General features: G+C 46.2%; 3 non-coding genes across 3 annotated transcripts; 2 read left to right on the forward strand and 1 right to left on the reverse strand.

Annotated features, from left to right (window-relative positions):
* The first annotated feature begins 10,896 nt into the window (after positions 1 to 10,896).
* On the forward strand, positions 10,897 to 10,970 carry trnan-guu (transfer RNA asparagine (anticodon GUU)). Its single transcript has one exon. It is a non-coding gene; the product is annotated as a tRNA-Asn (tRNA).
* Positions 10,971 to 11,711: 741 nt separating this feature from the next.
* On the forward strand, positions 11,712 to 11,783 carry trnaa-ugc (transfer RNA alanine (anticodon UGC)). The gene has a single exon. It is a non-coding gene; the product is annotated as a tRNA-Ala (tRNA).
* A 2,290-nt stretch (positions 11,784 to 14,073) lies between these two features.
* trnag-ucc (transfer RNA glycine (anticodon UCC)) lies at positions 14,074 to 14,146 on the reverse strand. Its single transcript has one exon. It is a non-coding gene; the product is annotated as a tRNA-Gly (tRNA).
* Between the last annotated feature and the right edge of the window lie 5,061 nt (positions 14,147 to 19,207).

Consider the following 19,207-nt stretch of genomic DNA (forward strand, 5'->3'; position numbering starts at 1 on the left):
ATTGTAGATAAATTAACCTCAATTCAGCGTGTGGAAGTTACCATAATCTTCATTGGCCTAAACGTAACAAATCACCTCGAGGAATGTGAGCGGAGCGGGGAATCAAAGTGGATTTCAACCGACATTAAACGTATAGCGAAGACAATTAATTTACTTCTTTCCTGGAGGTTACGGCAAGGCAATTCATTTAAGTGTGCGAAGCGAATCACCGAATAAATTAACTTAATATGCGGTGTAATCTTTTCCGAACCAGATCTAAGTTTGAGGGTGAAACTTTACCCATTGACACAATGAGGGGAATTTCACGCAATGAGCCACAGAACGGTCCCAGAGCTCATTTTTACAGCCCAAATAAGAAAGTAGATGGAACTGGCCACAGTCCAGCCGCCCATCCTACCATAAATGGAGGAAGGCATGGATAATGGTGAGATCAGTGAGGGGAATGATGATCTTCTACGTCACGTCGATATTAAGAAGGAGATGGTTTTCATTGTTTTGTAAAACATTTAAGATCGAACAGTTCGCAGGCTCTATCAATCTACCACAAGACACTGAGAGAGGCAAGGGGAGAGCTGGCTGCGTTCATGACTGGAGTCGTTCGGTGCCATTCAGTATATACGTTACGGTTCTTGAGTTATACAGACAGGCTGGGTAGGCTGGGACTCTTCTACCCTGGAGCGTCAAAGGCTGAGGGATGGCCGTACAGTGGTATATACAGTTATGGGCAGAGGGTTAAGGTGGAAGTTCACAGTCTTTATCGAGGGCAACGGAGGCTAAAACTGGTATTGGTTGAAGATCAGGGAGGAACATTTTAAGAGGACGTGAAGGGATTTTCTTTTACACAGCGAGTGGTGTGCATGTAGAACGGGCTGGCAGAAGAGAAGGGCACAGTTGCAAATATTAAAAGGCACGTAGACAGGTACATGGAAAGGAACGTTTCAGGAGGTATGGACCAAACGCAGGCAAATGCGACCAGTTCAGACAGGTGTTGGCTGGCTTGGAAAAGTTGAGCTCAACGGCCAGTTTCCGTGTTGCTTTCATGCATTTCAAGTGATTCCCATTGCGGTGATTCTGGAGGTTCTCTTGGTCTGTGTGCCATCATGATTCTCTCTTTTAAATCTGTCTCCTATTACGGCATTTTATAGCCGAATAGATAATAAACCTTTTATTTATTTTCTTCGCAATTGCTGCACTGAAGCGGGAGAACTAAATCTGTTCAGGTCTATAATTAACCTCATCCGTAATGAGCACCAAATGAATCATGATGCTGCATCCAGCCTGACAAACAGGGCCAATGCATGCAGTTTCTTTGGTTCACAATCGGAAGTGGTAATAGATGTTCAATACTTGTTTGAGACGTATAATTGAAATGATAAATATTAATGCTGAAGATGTAACTTATACCGTTCGGTATCATAAAGGGAGAACCGACAAGCACTGCTCTCCATATCACAGTACGAAAGGGGAGAAAAGCAGATTATTAGATTCCGGGGTGGGGAATATTAGTTCCAGCCAGTGAATCGCAACTGTATCTCTGTTCAATCTTCAGTTCTTTGCCGAATGTTCTATTTCACACCTGACAGTGGTCATATGCAAATTCAAACCTACAGGCCAGAAAACAAAGTTGTAATGGGGCTGGGAATAAATGTTGATCTTACGTCTGGGTTGACCGGGTTCAGGTAGCGATATCAGCTCTTAGATTTCAGGGTATATCCGGGCAAAGTCATTAATAACCACCTCTGCAATCTCTCTCCAGCACTGCCACATCCTGTGGAAATTGTTTTAACCAGAATTTCACGCATCAGCTAGACGGTTAATTAAAGTGTAACTGAGGAGAGAGATATACGTGAGTCAGTTAAAATCCAGTTTTCCTTTTGTTTTGTTGATCATCTGTAGTTAAAATGAGTTCAGTAATGGCTGAGATGTGAAGTTAAACAATAAGTGAGCTCACATGTGTTTCTCGTCTTTACCACAAGCGAGACAGTAACCGGAATTAACTGGGGGCGATTTGTTCCGTAGTGTCTTCACCGCTTTCTCGCGTTCATGGATCGCTGTCCTGGGAATTAGATTGATAAATATAACGACGACAATGTTTATTCACAAGAATTATTTCAAATATATATGTAAAGTAAATCAGTCCACTGGTTAACTTGTGGACATGGGATGATCAGGGAAATGCAACCATATTATCAGTGTACTGGTATTGGTTTATTATTATCACGTACCGAGGTACAGTGAAAAACTTGTCTTACAAACCGATCGTACAGGTCAATTCATTGCACGGTGCAGTTATATTGCGTTAGTACAGAGTGCATTGATGTAGTACAGGGAAAAACAATACCGGTACAGAGTAAAGTGTCACAGCTACAGAGAAAGTGCGGTGCAATAAGGTGCAAGATCATAGCAAGGTAGATTGTGAGGTCATAGTCCATTCCATTGAATAATGAACCGGTCAATAGTCTTATCACAGTGGGGTAGAAGCTGTCCTTAAGTCTGGTGGTACGTGCTCTCAGGCTACTGTATCTTCGACCTGATGGAAGAGTAGAGATGGGAGAATGTCCCGGGTGGGTGGGGTCTTTGATTATGCTGGCTGCTTCACTAAGACAACGAGAGAGGTAAAGACAGAGACCAAGAAGGGGAGGCTGGTGTCCGTGATGCGCTGGGCTGTTTCCACAACTCTCTGAGGTTTCTTGCGGTCCTGGGCAGAGCAGTTGCCGTACCAGGCTGTGATACATCCAGATAGGATGCTTTCTATGGTGCATCGGTTAAAGTTGGTGAGAGTCAAAGGGGACAAACCAAATTTCTTTAGCCTCCTGAGGAAGTAGAGACACTGGTGAGTTTTCTTTGCCGTGGCATCTGCGTGATTTGACCAGGACAGGCTGTTGGTTATGTTCACTCCCGGACCTTGTAGCTCTCAACCCTCTCGACCTCAGCACCATTGATATAAACAGGAGCATGTACACCGCTCACTTTCATAAAGTCAACGACCAGTTCTTTTGTTTTGTTGACATTGAGGGAAAGTTTGTTGTCATGACACCATTCCACTAAGCTCTCGATCTCCTTCCTGTACTCCGACTCATCGCTTTTTGTGATACGGCCTAGACCGGTGGTATCATCTGCAAACTTGTAGATAGAGTTAGAGCAGAATCTTGCCACACAGTCATGGATGTATCGGGAGGACAGTATAGGGCTGAGGACGCAGCCTTGTGGGGTACCAGTGCTGAGAATAATCGTGCCGGAGATAATTTTGCCTATCCTCACTGTTTGCAGTCTGTTGGTTAGAAAGTCAAGGACCCAGTTACAGAGGGATCTGTTGAGCCCTAGGTCCCGGAGTTTGGTGACAAGCTTGCTTGGGATTATTGTATTGAAGGTAGAGCTGTAGTCAATAAAAAATAGTCTAACGTATGTGGCTTTACTGCCCAGATGCTCCAGAGCTGAGTATAGGGCCAGGGAGATGGAATTCCGCTGTAGACCTGTTTCGCCGATAGGCGAATTGCAATGGGTCCAACTTGGTAGGCTGTAGTTGATGCGTGCCATGACCAAACTCTCAAAGCACTTCATGATGGCGAATGTCAGAGCCACTGGTCGGTAGTGATTGAGGCATGTTAGCTTGCTTTTCTTTGGTACCAGGATGATAGTTGTCTCCTTAAAACAGGAGGGAACCTGAGATTGAAGCATGGAAGGTTGAATATGTCCGCAGATACTTCTGCCAGCTGATCAGCACAAGATCTGAGCATACGGCCTGGGACGCCATCTGGGCCAGGTGATTTCCACGTGTTCACTCTCCAGAAAACTGCTCGTACGTCCTGCACTGTGATGACACGTCAGCTGCGTTGGTGGATGTCAGGGTGGATGGTGAATATCCACTTCCCTTTTGTTCAAAACGCGCATAGAATGCGTTAAGTTCATCAGGAAGGAACGCACCGTTGTCAGCGATGAATCCCGACTTCTTGTAGCCTTTAATGTCATGTAAGCCCTGCCATAACTGTTGGCTGGTCAGGGACTCTGTCTGAGTCGGTATTGCCTCTTGGTATCCTTGACAGTTTTCCGAAGGTCAAAATGATTAGGCTGGATCAGTAGTGACCTGATCAGTGTGCTCAGGGAAGGGCCACGATCAACAATGGCATTGTCAGTGTGAGTATTACATAGAATCATAGAAAACCTATAGCACAATTCAAGCCCTTCGGCCCATAATACTGTGCCGAGCATGTCATACCTTAGAAATTACTAGGCTTACCCATAGCCCACTACTTTTCTCACCTCTATGTACCTATGTAAAAGTCTCTTGAAAGAACCTATCGTATCCGCTTCCACCAGGTTTCCGGCAGCCTATTCCACTCTCTCACCACTCTGAGTAAAAAACTTACCCCTGACATCTCCTCTATACCTGCTCCCCAACAGTTGTCTTCTTGTGGCCACCATTTCAGTCCTGGGGAAAAGCCTCGACTATCTACCCGATCAATGCATCTCATCATCTTATATACCTCTATCAGGTCCCCCTCATCCTCCGGCACTCCAAGGAGAAAACGCCAAGTTCCCTCAACCTGCTTTCATAAGGCATGCTCGGCATTCCAGGCAGCAGGCATGTAAATCTGCTCTGCACCCTTTCTATGGCTTCCACATCCTTCCTGTAGTGTGGTGACCAGGATTGAGCACAGTGCTCCAAGTGGGGTCTGACCAGGGTCCTCTATAGCTGCAACAATACCTCTCGGCTTCGAAAGTCAATTCCACGAATGATGAAGGACAATAAACCACATGCCTTCTTTACCACGGAGTCAACCTGTGCAGCTGCTTTGAGCGTCCGATGGACTCGGAACCCAAAATCCTTCTGATCCTCCACACTGCCAAGAGTCCTACCATTAATACTATATTCTGCCATCAAATTTGACCAACCAACATGAACCACTTCACACTTATCTGGGATGAACTGCATCTGTCACTTCTCAGCCCAGTTTTGCATCCTATGTTCCGCTGTAACCTCTGACAGCCCTCTATATTATCCACAACACATCCAGCATTTATGTAATCCACAAACTTACTAACTCATCCCTCCACTTCCTCATCCAGGTCGTTCATAAAAATCACAAAGAGTAAGGGTCCCAGAACAGATCCCTGAGGTACACCACTGATCACCGACTTCCAAGCTGAAATCCACCCTTCAACAACCACTCTGATCAAGGAAGTAATTTTATGTCTAATTTATTCCAGCAACTAGTCTCTGATCTGGGACCAGAGCAGATTGTATCATACGCAGATCACCCAGAATCTCAGGATGATCTGGAGAGATTTCATTCTACTCTCAAAAATATGCTGAAGACATATTGTTTTGAAAACAAAAAGGATTGGGACGAGGGCGATCATTTACTTTTGTTAGCCGTTAGAGAATCAATACAGGAGTCATTAGGATTTAGTCGGTCTTAGCTTGTATTTGGACACCGGGTGAGAGGACCTTTGGAATTGTTAAGAGAACAATGGGATAATGAGGAAGTGCATTTGAGTCTGTTGGACTGTGTCCAAAAATTTAAAACTCGGTTGGAGAGAGTCTGCCAGCTGGCGAGTGAAAATTTGAAAACCAGCCAGATAAGAATGAAGACATGTTTTGACAGAGGTAATTGGCCCAAGACATTTGCAGTGGGAGAAAAGGTGTTAGTATTTTCCCGAGAAAAAACAATCCATTGCAATGTCGTTTTTTTTTGGACCATATATTATTGCATCCCGAGTGACTGACTTGACATATATAATCGAAACACCAGATAGACGAAAGAAAACGCAACTCTGTCATGTAAACATGCTGAAGCCTTATTATGAGAGAGATTCAGCTGTGGCCATGGTGGATGATATGAAGGTTGTTTCGAGAATGCCTGATGTTCATAATGAGGAACACCAATTTAGAACAAATATTGTTCCATCGAAACTAAAAAAAAAACAAGATATCCTGGAGAACCTTGAAACGAAGTTGGACCATTTACAAGTTTCACAAAAAACAACAGATGAGAGAATTAATTTTAAAATTTAAAAAAAAGCTGTTCCCAGATGTTCCAAACAGAACGGCAATAACTGCTCATGATGTTAATGTTGGGGATGCCAAACCAAGCAAACACCCATGTCGAATGGATGTGGGAAAAAGTAAACTTGTTGACCAGAAGATTGAATACATGTTAGAAAATGATATTATGAGACGTTCCGCTTCAAACTGGAGTTCGCCCTGTATTATTGTGCCTAAACCTGATGGAACTGTTAGATTTTGCACAGATTACAGGAAAGTGAATGCTGTAACGAAGTCAGATGCTTACCCTATTCCTAGGGTGGATTATTGCATAGTCAGAGTGGGAAAGGCTAAACTTCTTCCAAATATTGACCTATTAAAAGGGTACTGGTGTGTTTCATTAACAGATAGATGAAGGGAGATTTCTACCTTTGTAACCCCTTATGGATTGTATGAATGAATATCATGTTTTGCCATTTGGAATGAAAAATGCTCCGGCAACATTTCAAAGAATGATTAATTCGGTGATTCATGGGTTAAAACATACAGATATCTACACTGACGACTTAGTGACAGGGAATGATACATGGGAGGATCACATCTCTTCGTTAGAAAGGTTGTTTGAAACACTTTCCGAAGCCAACCTTACAGTTACCTTGGCTAAAAGTGAATTTGGCCATGCCACTGTGACATATATTGGTTATGTTGTAGGTTAAGGCAAGTCAGCTCCTGTTCAGACAAAAGTTCAAGCAACATCTGAGTTCCCTGTTCCCATAGGTACGAAGAGTGTTAGAAGATTTCTGGTAATGGTTGGATATTATCGAAAATATCGTAAATATTTTGCTGGTCTTGCTCTTCCCCTAACTAATCCTCTGAAGGAGGGAGTGCAGTTTGTTTGGACAGATCCTCGTCAAGAAGCATTTGAGAAGATGAAAGCTATTTTATGAAACCATCCTGTGCTCAAATCACATGACATTTGAAAAGTCATTTGCATTGGCAGTGGATGCCAGTGATGATGCTGCAGGAGCTGTGTTGTTGCAGAAGGGTGACCGTGATGATATTGGCCATCCTGTAGCTTACTTTTCAAAGAAATTTAATGAGCATCAAAAGAATTATTCCACCATAAAGAAAGAATTACTGTCACTTGTTTTAGCCTTGCAGCATTTCGGTGTATATGTTTGCACCGCTCAGAAACCACTGACTGTGTATACAGATCATAACCCACTGGTGTTTCCGAGTCGAGTCAAAAACAAGAACAGAAGTCTGTTAAACTGAAGTTTAATTTTGCAAAAGTTTGATCTCATGATAACTCACATTAAAGGCAAAGATAAGGTGATCTCTGATTGACTTCCCTGATGTTAAATGGGAAACATGTATCTTTACTAATCTGATATTCTGTAATTGTGTAGCATGATAGTTATTAATATTACTAACTGTATGTGCGGTTGAATATTTTTGGGAAAAATTCCTTTTAGGTGGGATGTGTTACGGACTTGGTTAATTTGTGAATATCCCTTTCAGATCGGGCATTGTGTGTGTGTGTGTGTGTGTGTGTGTGTGTGTGTGTGTGTGTGTGTGTGTGTGAGGGAGAGAGAGAGAGAGAGGGAGTGAGTGCGTGGCGTTCTTACGTCAACAGAAGGTAAAGGACGTATGACGTTCTTGAAGAAGTCAGTCCGTGTCAGTCAGAGAAGAGAGAGAGAGAGAAGAGGGAGAGAGATACCAGCCTGCTAGTTTCTCTATCGATGGCTGAGAAACAATAACTGTGTCTGTCACTGCAATCCACGTATGGATTATTTGGAGTAATCGGGTGGAGTCCACTTTGTTGTTAACCTGTAGAGGGAAACAGGTATTTTTTGTCGACGGCCACGATTCGGATGCATTTCGGGGTGAGGAAGTCACTATCGACTAAACACTGAGGTGTCGTTTGGGTTCCATCGTGGAACATTTGGATTTCGTTATTACTCTCCCTATGTTCACTACATCTACGTTTTTTCTTCAGACAACGATAGTTGTTGAAGAAGCCTTAACTCATCTTTCAACTTATGGTTTGCTGAACTGAACTTTAAGAACCATTCCTGGACTTGGAGTATGGGACTTTGCCACACACACACGACGAGTTTAGTTTTGGAGTTAATGTTCAAGGTTTAACATTTTTACTTCTAACATTCTAACATTTTTACTTTTATTTTTCTTATTATCATAAGTAGTGATTAATAAAATAGTTTTTAACACTGAATCATGACTCAGTGTGTTTCTTTTGTTGCTGGTTCGTAACAGTGGCCATTTCACCTTATTGTCACCCTGCACTGCATTTTCTTTGTAACTGTAGCACCATAGCCTGCATTATGTTGTTGCTTTTCCTTTGTACTACCGAAATGTACTGATGTTCTGCAAAGATCCATACGGCTGGCATGCAAAACAATGTTTTCACAGTCTCTTTTTCCGCGTGACGAAAATAAACCAATTATAATTACAATTCCAACTGTGAACAGATCTTGAAACCAGCTGTTTGCAGCTGATCCCGAAGTCATCCCTGGACTCACCATCCCAGAGATATCCTATTTGCCTCATACACCCTTCCCCCACTCACTACTCATCCTGACACCAGCTGGTTACTTCGGATTCCCAGTTCTGACGCAGATTGTCCGCCTTGAAGCTTATACCTGTTTACCTTTCTACACATGCTGCCTGAGCTGTTGAGTGGCTCCAGTATTTTAGACTTTCTTTACCTTCTGCTGCTCCTTTACATCGTCCATTTCTGCCTTCTCCCTCTCTGTCTGTCTGTCTCTCTCTCGTTGCCTGCCTGTCTGTCTGCCTGTCTGTCTGTCCTCCTGTCTGTCTGCCCGCCGTCCATCGGTCTGTCTCTCTCCCTCTCTCTCTCCAGCACTGCCTTCGCTTTCTCCCTCTCGTTCCCCGTCTGTCCACATTCTGTCGCTCAACCGCTTTCCTTTCCTGTACCTGACCCTGAGACCCTCCTTCTCCTTGCTCTTCAGTCAAATTCAACTCACGGATTTAGCGGCATTTGCAACGTGCAATTGCAATCTTGAATTAACTTCCATGAACAGGACTAAACTGTTGCATAAATGTTGATAACCCACCATTAAATCTCCCTGCAGCTTTCTATCTTTCAGAGAACAAATAACACTCCCCCCCCTTCCCGCCTATTTCAATTCTTTCCCAGAGCTGGAATGTCCCAGAGCTGGAAATATCCCCATAAATCTCTTCCTCCGTCACTACAATCTCAGCTGTTGTGTAGTAGGACCATGGTCATAGAGTCACCGAGCACAGAAGCAGACCCTTAAGCTCCCTGGGTCCACACTTCAATCACCCATTTACACCGATCCCATTTAATTCTCCCCACATTCCCAGCAACCGCTTCCACATATCCTACCACTGACCGACACACGAGGAGCATTTTACGGTGCCAATTCCCCTACCGACCACATGTCCTTGGAAATCCTCTCGGGTACAGTGGTCCTGGTTACTGATGAAAGGCAACGGATTATCTGCAGCCGGCATGGACAATATGCGCCGAATGGCCTGCTCCTGAGTTGTAAAACAAAAGCAAAAGGAGCAGGAAATATCGATCAGGTCAGGCTGCATCTGTGAGAAGAGAAAGTGAGCGACTGTTTCAGATCAAGCATGCCGAGTCAGAACTGAAAATAGGACAGCAGATAAAGGGAGGGATTTGACCTGAAATGTTAACTTCGTTTCACTTTCCACGGACGCCTCCTGGTCTGCTCACTATGTCAGCATGTCTGTTTTATTTTATATATCCACCATATGTTCTATTTTCATTTACTCTTCGAAATTAAACTCGACCATTTGCTCCAGACCAGAACCTGTGGGCTTAGAGTGTGTGAGGAGCACTCCGGACAATGTCGGCCCACGCTGCTGCTTTCTTCAGAGGGCAGACCCAGTGAACATTTACTGCACTCCCTACGTCACAAGTGTATCCTCCCACAGGTAGGGGCCGCAGCTGTACACAGGAGTTCGTGATTCTTTGGATCTCCCCATCTGAGAGGTTGGTGGAAGCAGAGATGTGAACGTTTTTGAAGGCCGACATGGATACATGGTCAATCAACAAGGAGTCACAGGGGGAGTCGGGAATATGGAGTTCAGCATCCAATCAGATTAACCGTGACCTCACTGAATGGCGGTGCAGACCCGAGTAGCCAAGTGGCCGACTCCTGTTCCAGATTCCCAAGTCCGTATATTACAGGTGCCGTCTCCCCGGGGCCCTGTATAATTCCAGTGAGACGTGCTAGCTCCGAGACCCAAACCCCCTGCAATAAAGATCAAAGTACTGTTTGCCTTCCCACTTGCTCACCGACCCTGTATGTTAATGTTCAGTGTTTTGTGTCCAAGGATACCCGGGTTCCTAGGGACACCAACACCGTTCAATCACTCGCCATAAAATAAGATCCATTTTCCAAGCCACCATGTTCCACATTCCATTCCACCCGCCGTGTCTTCACCCGTTCCCTTCGCCGTTCGCTGTCCCACTGAATCCTCTCCGCATCCTCTTCACAACTCACACTGGCACCTAGTTCTGTGTCATCAGCAAACATGGGTATATTGTCCGTGAAAGTCAAACAAACTGCAGCTGCTGTGAATCTGAAGCAAGAACGGAAAATGCTGAAAAGGCAACATCTGTGAAAAGAGGAACAAAGGTAACGTTTTATGTTGAAGATCCTTCACTATCCGAACTGAAACGTTTACCCGGTTTCTCTCTCCACAGATGATGTCCGACTCGCTGAGGGTTCCACTATTGTTTTTGTATTTTATTGTCTGTGATTCCCTGATGAAAACCATTCACGCAGATTGTGAAAAGCCGGGACCCAGCACCGATCCTTGGTCATCGCCTCCCAACCCGGGAGCGGCCCATTTGTTCCCTCTTCCTTCAGGGTGTCTCTGTGGCGCAATCGGTCAGCGCTTTCGGCTGTTAACTGAAAGGTTGGTGGATCGAGCCCACACAGGGACGCTGGCGATCCGGCAGCGTTTGCTGTGCGTGTCATTGTCAGCTGAGAAACACTACTGTGTCAGGAGGCGGGCGCACCCTGCTGCTGCCTCACTGGGCTCAGTGGGAGCCCTCCCTGCGGGCTCTCAAGCCCGGCAGTCCGGGTGTTATGCCTCCCTTTCACCGGGATGCGCGAGTTTCATGAAACAACGTCCCTGGAATTTATTGGGTCTAATGTTGTGCTTTGTTTTCTGGGCTTTGACCATTCACTGCGAATCTGAATAATTTCTGACGTTGTCCAGAGGTATGTGAAAAGATGGAACAGGGAAGTGAATTTGGATGATCAACCATGAATTTACTGAACGGGAGACCAGACACGAGGAGCCGAATGGCCTGATCAAGTTGCTATCATTTATGTTTCAATGGAAATGATTGATGCCGACCGGGAGAAACACGGGGTCGCCGCGGGGGCGGGGAGGGGCTAGGGAGAATCTTGCTTATGAAGCTACCACAACAAACAATCTGCTGCAGGAAATCAGCGGGTCGAGCAGCTCCTGTGTGGGGAAGGAATTGTCGACGTTTTCAGTCCAATCCCTGCATCAAGTCCCAACGTCAGTCCTGATGCAGGGTTTCCACCTTAAACGGCGACAATTCCTCTCCCCCCACAGATGCCGCTCGGCTGTTAAGTTCCTCCTGCAGATTGTTTGTTGTTGCAGATTCCAGCATGTGCCGTCTCTTGTCTGTCAAAAGCTGCTCCCTTGTATCGGGGATGTAGCTCAGTGGGAGAGCGCATGCTTTGCATGTATGAGGTCCCGGGTTCAATCCCCGGCATATCCACGTTGCTGCTCTTGAATTTTGAACAATGCGTGGAAATTCCTGGAGAAACGCGATGCTGTCCCGAGCCCCAGTGAGCTAGGAAAGTGACGTCTAATAGGGATAAATCACTGTCAATCTTTCGGCAATCTCTCAGACATCCCCCTCTTTGGTCAGTGTCATGTTTTTATTGATTAAGTTTCGGGATCTGAGCCTCACTGACAAGGACTCGAAGCGAGGAGAAAGTATCCCCGAATATGACGAAGTGTGGCTTTGTGCCGGAGTGAAGCTCCGGGCTCGGGGGAGGGGTGGGATAACTACCCGCCGGCCTGTTACTGAACCGCCCCATGTAGGAGAGTCAGAAACTCGCTCTTTTCGGCGCAGGTCCAGGGTCTGAGCGGACAACAGGTTGTGCAGATCAGGAGATTGAACTGTCATTTGGAGAGACGGAGGCGAGTGAATTAAAGAGGCAGGCAGCAGCATCAGTCCTGTTCTGAACGCTGAACGTCTCCGTTACCAGAGGCGACAAAGGACATTCGCGGCATAAGGTCAGAACAAGCCGAATGTAATTCTAGGTTTGACTGAAGATCAGGGAGAGGACGAACACAGTCCCCACCACTACACATTTTTCTGTCGATTTCACACATTTGGGACATGACAGGAGTCAGTACACCCGGAGTGCAGTGGGCGAGCCTCATCCCGGGAGAACAGCCCCGTCACTCCCCTGCCAGGTCAGTGCTCTTGGACCCTGCGGCACCCCGCTACTCCCCACCTGTCACTGCCCGGTCCGGCCGCGATGCTCTGGGAATTAGAGCCGTCTTTAATTCGCCGACCATTATATCCGGAACACGGAACACACACAGGGGAAGATAAACAGAATGTCCGACAGCAGGGCCGCAGTAACAGGGTCAATGAAATCATGTCAAACACAGTCATTGCATAAATGTCAGGAAAGAGGTATCCGACCGGGAGAGAGCACGGACAGCACAGGGATGGTGACCGGTTGGGGCAGGAAGTAAGGAACAAGGAAAGGAAGACAGAGAGACAGGGGAAGAGAGACAGAAGGGAGATGTCAGGAAAGAAAGAGAAGTCGGCGAGGGTAAAGGAACGACAAATAAAACTGATCGAAGGGACGGCGGGACATTCACAGCGCAGCAACAGAACACAATGTTTCCCCAACAGCAGAGTAGTGCAGCGGCAGAGTGCTGGGGCCATAGCCCAGAGGTCGATGGATCAAAACCATCCGATGTTATTTACCTCGTCGGAAACAGCAATTTACCATTGAAGAGAGAATACAAACTCCTTACACACAGATACAAAGATGGGAAATAAAACACAGACATCCGGGCCGGTCAGCCATGAAAATTGGACATTTCCGTTGGCAGAGGGAGTGAGGAAAGCCCTAAATGGACAAGAGTAGGAGCGGGGTGTGGTGGGGGTCGGTAATCATCAGGATGATGTCTGAGGTGGAGCGTTTCAGTTATGCAGAGATTGGATAAACTTGGGGCTGTTGTCCCTGGAGCAGAGGAGGGTGACGGAGACCTTGGAAAGTTATCTCACTTTATCAGCTGCGGAGACAGTGGGAAAGAGTTCCCCGTGCTTGACGTGCCTGTAACCGGAAGGCATCAGAGGAAGAACTTCGCCACGAAGAGGGTGAACCTGGAACCCATCCCCTGAGTGGGTGCAGGAGGCAGGGACTCTTGCGGTATTTGACAAGGATCCAGACGAGCCCTTGAATCGCCAAGGCACTGGAGGCAACTGTCTCAGTGCTGGTAGGTGAGATTGGTACAGATATGTATTAATAGTCAGCATGTGCATGATGGGCCGAACGGTTTGTTTGTGTGCTGCATGTTCCTGCGAATCTGTATTACATCTGTGAGCGGATAAGAACGGGTTAATGTTCCTCTCGGAACAGAGAGGGAATGATGGAAGAGATCCCACAGGATAAGTACAGACAGAAAGTGGGTGGTGAACGGACTGACGTCAACCACTTTGAACACGACTTTGGGACAGACTGGGATGTGTCCTCGGTTGTTGTGGGAATCTGGGATAGAGGGAGAGCAGGAAGCTGCACTGATCCGTTCATCGATTCCCGGGTAAAGCTCAGGGACGGGTATTCCTTCCCTGATCAACTGACCTGCCCACAGTGAAAAATAATGAATGAAACAGCGATGGGGTCTCTTTTACACTCACTGATCGAACTAAATGAATCCAGGAAGCCGTACGTGAGTGAGCAGGAGTAAACCACTCAGCCCCTTGTGTTCTGCACAGATCGTGTTCTGTGAGGGATTGAATTCTGAGGAGATTAAAACTCTGCGATGGCCGGGAATCGAACCCGGGTCAACTGCTTGGAAGGCAGCTATGCTCACCACTTATACCACCATCGCACCGTGATGCTACAGGAGATTCGGGTACTGAACCGTCTGCAGTGCTGTTTGATTCCGTGAGTCGATCACCAGTCCCCGAGCTGCTCTCTGACGGCTCATTCCTCACCCTGCTGCAGTCCCTGTTCCGTCCAGTTGATGTCGGCACCCTCCAACAGACCGGAGTCACACAGTGTCCAGTGATTATTCACCCGGGATCCGACTGAAGTGAGAGTCGACCCCCGTGACAGTCGAAGGGCTAAAGATCATTTCCTGCCTCACACATCACACAACTATGAAAATCAATCGTGATTAGAAATGTCCTTTCCAAACCACACGCAGCTCGCTCCAATTCCGCCAAGTCCTTGAACACTATCAGTGACTGAATCGCTGGACAATCCTGAGACACCTCCAGTCACACAGTGAGAAGTGGGTATCTGAAAGATGCCGGTTAACAGTCAACGAACACACACGGGGATGATCCTGTGAACCCTCCGATACCCTGACATCCACATTACAGACCATATACTCCTGTCGGTTCCTCGTTAGTATAGTGGTCAGTATCCCCGCCTGTCACGCAGGAGACGGAGGTTCAATTCCCCGACGGTGAGATGGTTATTCTGCTTTCAGGTAACTGGAAATACCAGAGAATTTTTCAACAATAAAATGTAAAATCGACAAATAATTTGGTGTTTCAGTGATCAGTTCATTTCATATTCGGAATGTGGAACAGGCTGGGCTGCAGTGACCCCGAGAGGGGAGAGTCTCCCGAGAAGAAGGGACTTCGTGTTCAGCCTCAGGAACAACTGAAACACATTGCAGAGAAAGATCCTAAAGTGGACATGTTTTACAGCGGACGGGTCCCGGGTTTAAAGCCGCCCTGTCCCTCCCCCAGCCCCGGACCCTTCGCTCAGACTCTGATCAAAGTGAACTGGGGAAAGGTCCGGCTGGGCTTCCCTCTGTGACGTCAGGCGGACATGAGCGCATGAGCTGCGTAGCCCGCCCCTGGCCCTGATAGACAGCGGGCGGCAGAGCACATGCTCCGTGCACTGCAGCTCCACCTGTGAGCGCCATTCCCTCAGCGAGCGGAGGGAGCGGGTTTCAAGCAGCCGGGAATGGAGACCTCCCGGGCCCGGGGGCAGGGTGCTGACAGCAGCCTCCTTCCAGCAGCGCATCGCTCTGGGAGCGGCTCCGCAGGCGGCGGCTGGTGGGGTAGTGGGGCACGACTTGGGCCCAGACATGGAGTGAGTGGCGATGGAAAGACCGTTCCCGGGCTGGGGGTGGACAGGGCGGGGGAGGAAGAGTGGGGAGGTGCTGCCGGTGACGGTCACTGCTGCTTCCTCTCTCCAGACCAGGCAGGAAAGTCCCCGGTCTGGTTCCAGTCTCGCCGTGTGTGTTGTCACTGGACAGTGAGCAGTGGACACAGAGCCGGACACTTAGGGCGGGGGCAGTTTTACAGACAGCGTCTGTTGCAGGCTCTTAGTGTGGGGGGCACAGTTTAAACAGAGGCTATTTGGCTCCGGTTGAGCGGCGACTCCGCCGGGACAGGTGAGTGGAAATGCGAGCTGTGTAAATCTCCCTGCTACATGGGCAGTCCCATTCCCGGACCCGTGCCGGGATGCGGCGTTGTGCATGTCCGTCACTTGGTGTGGAGCTGCCGCCCTCTGCTGGTCGGTAGAAGCTGAGAGCTGCAGCCCTGCAGCGGCCTCACACACTGGCACTGGCTGCACCGGCCGCTTCACACAGCCGGCTGCCTTTTACCTCTCCCTCACTGATCCCGTTTCCTTTTCCTTCCCACAGGGATAGACTTCAATCAACTCTGATGTTCCCTCCACCCAAGGCACAAGGAACAGAGCAGCCGCTCCGTCTCTCTCACACAAGGTTCGTTATAGAGCACAGAGACACCGACAGCTCATCAGTTCCCCAGTGTCAGGCAGCAGAGACATTCAGTCCCACACTGAGCCCAAGACCCAGTCACACATTTCCAATGCAACAGTTAAATAGTAGGAATCAACAGGGCTCCTTAAATAGCAACAAGCTGATCTATATGTGGAACCATAGGATATGGGTGAGGTTCTTAACGAATATTTCTCATCTGTATTTACAGCGGAAAAGAACATGAATGTCAGGGAACTCGGGACAGAGATGTCTTGAATAGAGACCACATGACAGTGGCGGATGTGCTGGAGGTCCGAAAATGCACAAAGATAGATAAGGCCCTGAGGCCTGACCTTGTATCCTAGGACATTGTGGGAAGCTAGGGGAGACATTGTGTGGCCCTTGTGGAGATACTTGTATCATCGAAAGCCACAGGTGAGGGGCCGGAAGACTGGAGCGTGGCTTAATTTTTGCTGTAATTTAAGAAGGGCTGCAAGGAAAAGCCTGGGAGCTACAGACTGGTGGGACTAACATCAGTGGTTGGACAGTTATTGAAGTGGGTTCTGATAGACAGGATCAACCTGCAATGGGAAAGGCAAGAACAGATTATGGATGATGTCACGAACCAGCAACAAAAGAAACATACTGAGTCATGATTCAGCGTTAAAAACTATTTTATTAATCACTACTTATGATAATAAGAAAAATAAAAGTAAAAATGTTAGTATGTTAGAATTAAAAATGTTAAACCTTGAACATTAACCCCAAAACTAAATTCTTCGTGTGTTGTGGGTGTGTGTGGCAAAGTCCCAAACTCCAAATCCAGGAATGGTTCTTAAAGTTCAGTTCAGCAAGCCATAAGGTGAAACATGAGCAAAGGTTTCTTCAACAACCACCGTTGTCTGAAGATAAGACGTAGATGTAGAGAACATAGAGAGAGTAATTATGAAATCAAAATGTTCCAAGATGGAACCCAAACGACACCTCAGTGTTGACTCGGTAGTGACTTCCTCACCCCGAAAAGCATCCGACTCGTGGTCGTCCACACAAATACCTGTTTCCTTCTACAGGTCAGCAACAAAGTGAACTCCACCGGATTACTCTCAATTTCCATACGTGGATTTCAGTGGCAGACACAGTTATTGTTTCTCATCCATCGATAGAGAAACTAGCAGGCTAGTGCCTCTTTCCCTTTTCTCTCCCCCTTCGTCTTCGACTGCCTTCTTCAACAACGTCACTACGTCCTTTATCTTCTGTTGACGTAAGCTCGCCCCACACAGACACAGACACACACACACACAGACACAGACACACACACACACAGACACAGACACACACACACACACACAGACACACACACACACACACACACACACACACACACACACACACACACACACGGACTCGGTGAAAGTCCCTTTAAGATAGAGAGAGAGAGAGAGAGAGAGAGATATCTATCTATCTATCTATCTTAAAGGGACTTTCACCGAGTCCGTAACACCTCCCACCTAAAAAGAATTTTTCCCAAGAAAAATTTTAACCGCGCATATAGTTAGTAATGTTAATAATTATCATGCTACACAATTACAGAATATCAGATTAGTAAAAATATATGTTTCCCATTAGACATCGGGAAAGTCAATCAGCAAGCACATTATCTTTGCCTTTAATTTGAGTTATCATGTGATCAAACTCTTGCAAATTGAAACTCCAGTTTAACAGCTTTCTGTTCTTGTTTTTGACTCGGCTCAGAAATACCAATGGGTTATGATCTGTATACACAGTCAGTGGTTTCTGAGCGGTGCAAACATATACACTGAAATGTTGCAAGGCTAAAACAAGCGACAGTAATTCTTTCTCTATAGTGGAATAATTCTTTTGATGCTCATTAAATTTCTTTGAAAAGTAAGCTACAGGATGGTCAATATCATCAAGGTCACCCTTCTGCAACAACACTGCTCCTGCAGCTTCATCACTGGCATCCACTGCTAATGAAAATGGTTTTTCAAGGTCAGGTGATTTGAGCACAGGATGGTAGCATAAAATGGCTTTCAGCTTCTCAAATGCTTCTTGACAAGGATCTTTCCAAACAAACTTTACTCCCTTTTTCAGAAGATTAGTTAGGAGAAGAGCAACATCAGCGATATTTTTACAAAATTTTCGATAATATCCAACCATGACCAAAAATCTTCTACCAGTTCTCGTACCCGTGGGAACAGAAAACTCAGATACTACTTGAACTTTTGCCTGGACAAGAGCTAACTTGCCTTGACCTGCAACATAACCAAAACACGTCACAGTGGCATGGCCGAGTTCACTTTGAGCCAAGTTAACTGTAAGGTTAGCTTCGGAAAGTCTTTCAAACAGCCTTTCTAACGCAGAGATGTGATCTTCCCATGTATCACTCCCGGTCACTAAGTCGTCAATATAGGCATCTGTATGTTTTACCCCATGAATCACCGAATTAATCATTCGTTGAAATGTTGCCGGAGAATTTTTCATTCCAAATGGCAAAACATTATATTCATACAATCCAGAAGGGGGTTACAAAGGCAGAAATCTCCCTCCCTCTTTCTGTTAATGGACACACAGCAGTATCCTTTTAATAGGTGAATCTTCGTAAGAAATTTTTCCTTTCCCACTTTGTCTATGCAATTATCTACCCTAGGAATAGGGTAAGCATCTGACTTCGTTACAGCATTCACTTTCCTGTAATCTATGCAAAATCTAACAGTTCCATCAGGTTTGACACAATAACACAGGGCGAAATCCAGTTTGATGTAGAATGTCTAATAATATCATTTTCCAACATGTATTGAATCTCCTGGTCAACAAGATTACTTTTTTTCCACATTCATTCGATATGGGTGTGAGTAATTATCGACGTTCTGTTTGGAACATCTGGGAACAGATTTTTCAATTTTAAAATTAATTCTCTCATCTGTTGTTTTTGCGAAACTTGTAAATGGTCCAACTTCATTTCAAGGTTCTCCAGGATATTTTGATTTTGTAGATTCTATGGAACAATATTTGGTCTAAGTTGGCCTTCCTCATTATCAACATCAGGCATTCTAGAAACAACCTTCATATCATACACCATGGCCACAACTGAATCTATCTCATAATAAGGCTTCAGCATGTTTACATGACGGAGTTGTGTTTTCTTGCTTCAATCTGGTGTTTTGATTATATATGTCAAATCAGTTG

This window comes from Pristis pectinata, chromosome 42, assembly GCF_009764475.1.
Source record: "Pristis pectinata isolate sPriPec2 chromosome 42, sPriPec2.1.pri, whole genome shotgun sequence".
Classification (NCBI taxonomy): domain Eukaryota; kingdom Metazoa; phylum Chordata; class Chondrichthyes; order Rhinopristiformes; family Pristidae; genus Pristis; species Pristis pectinata.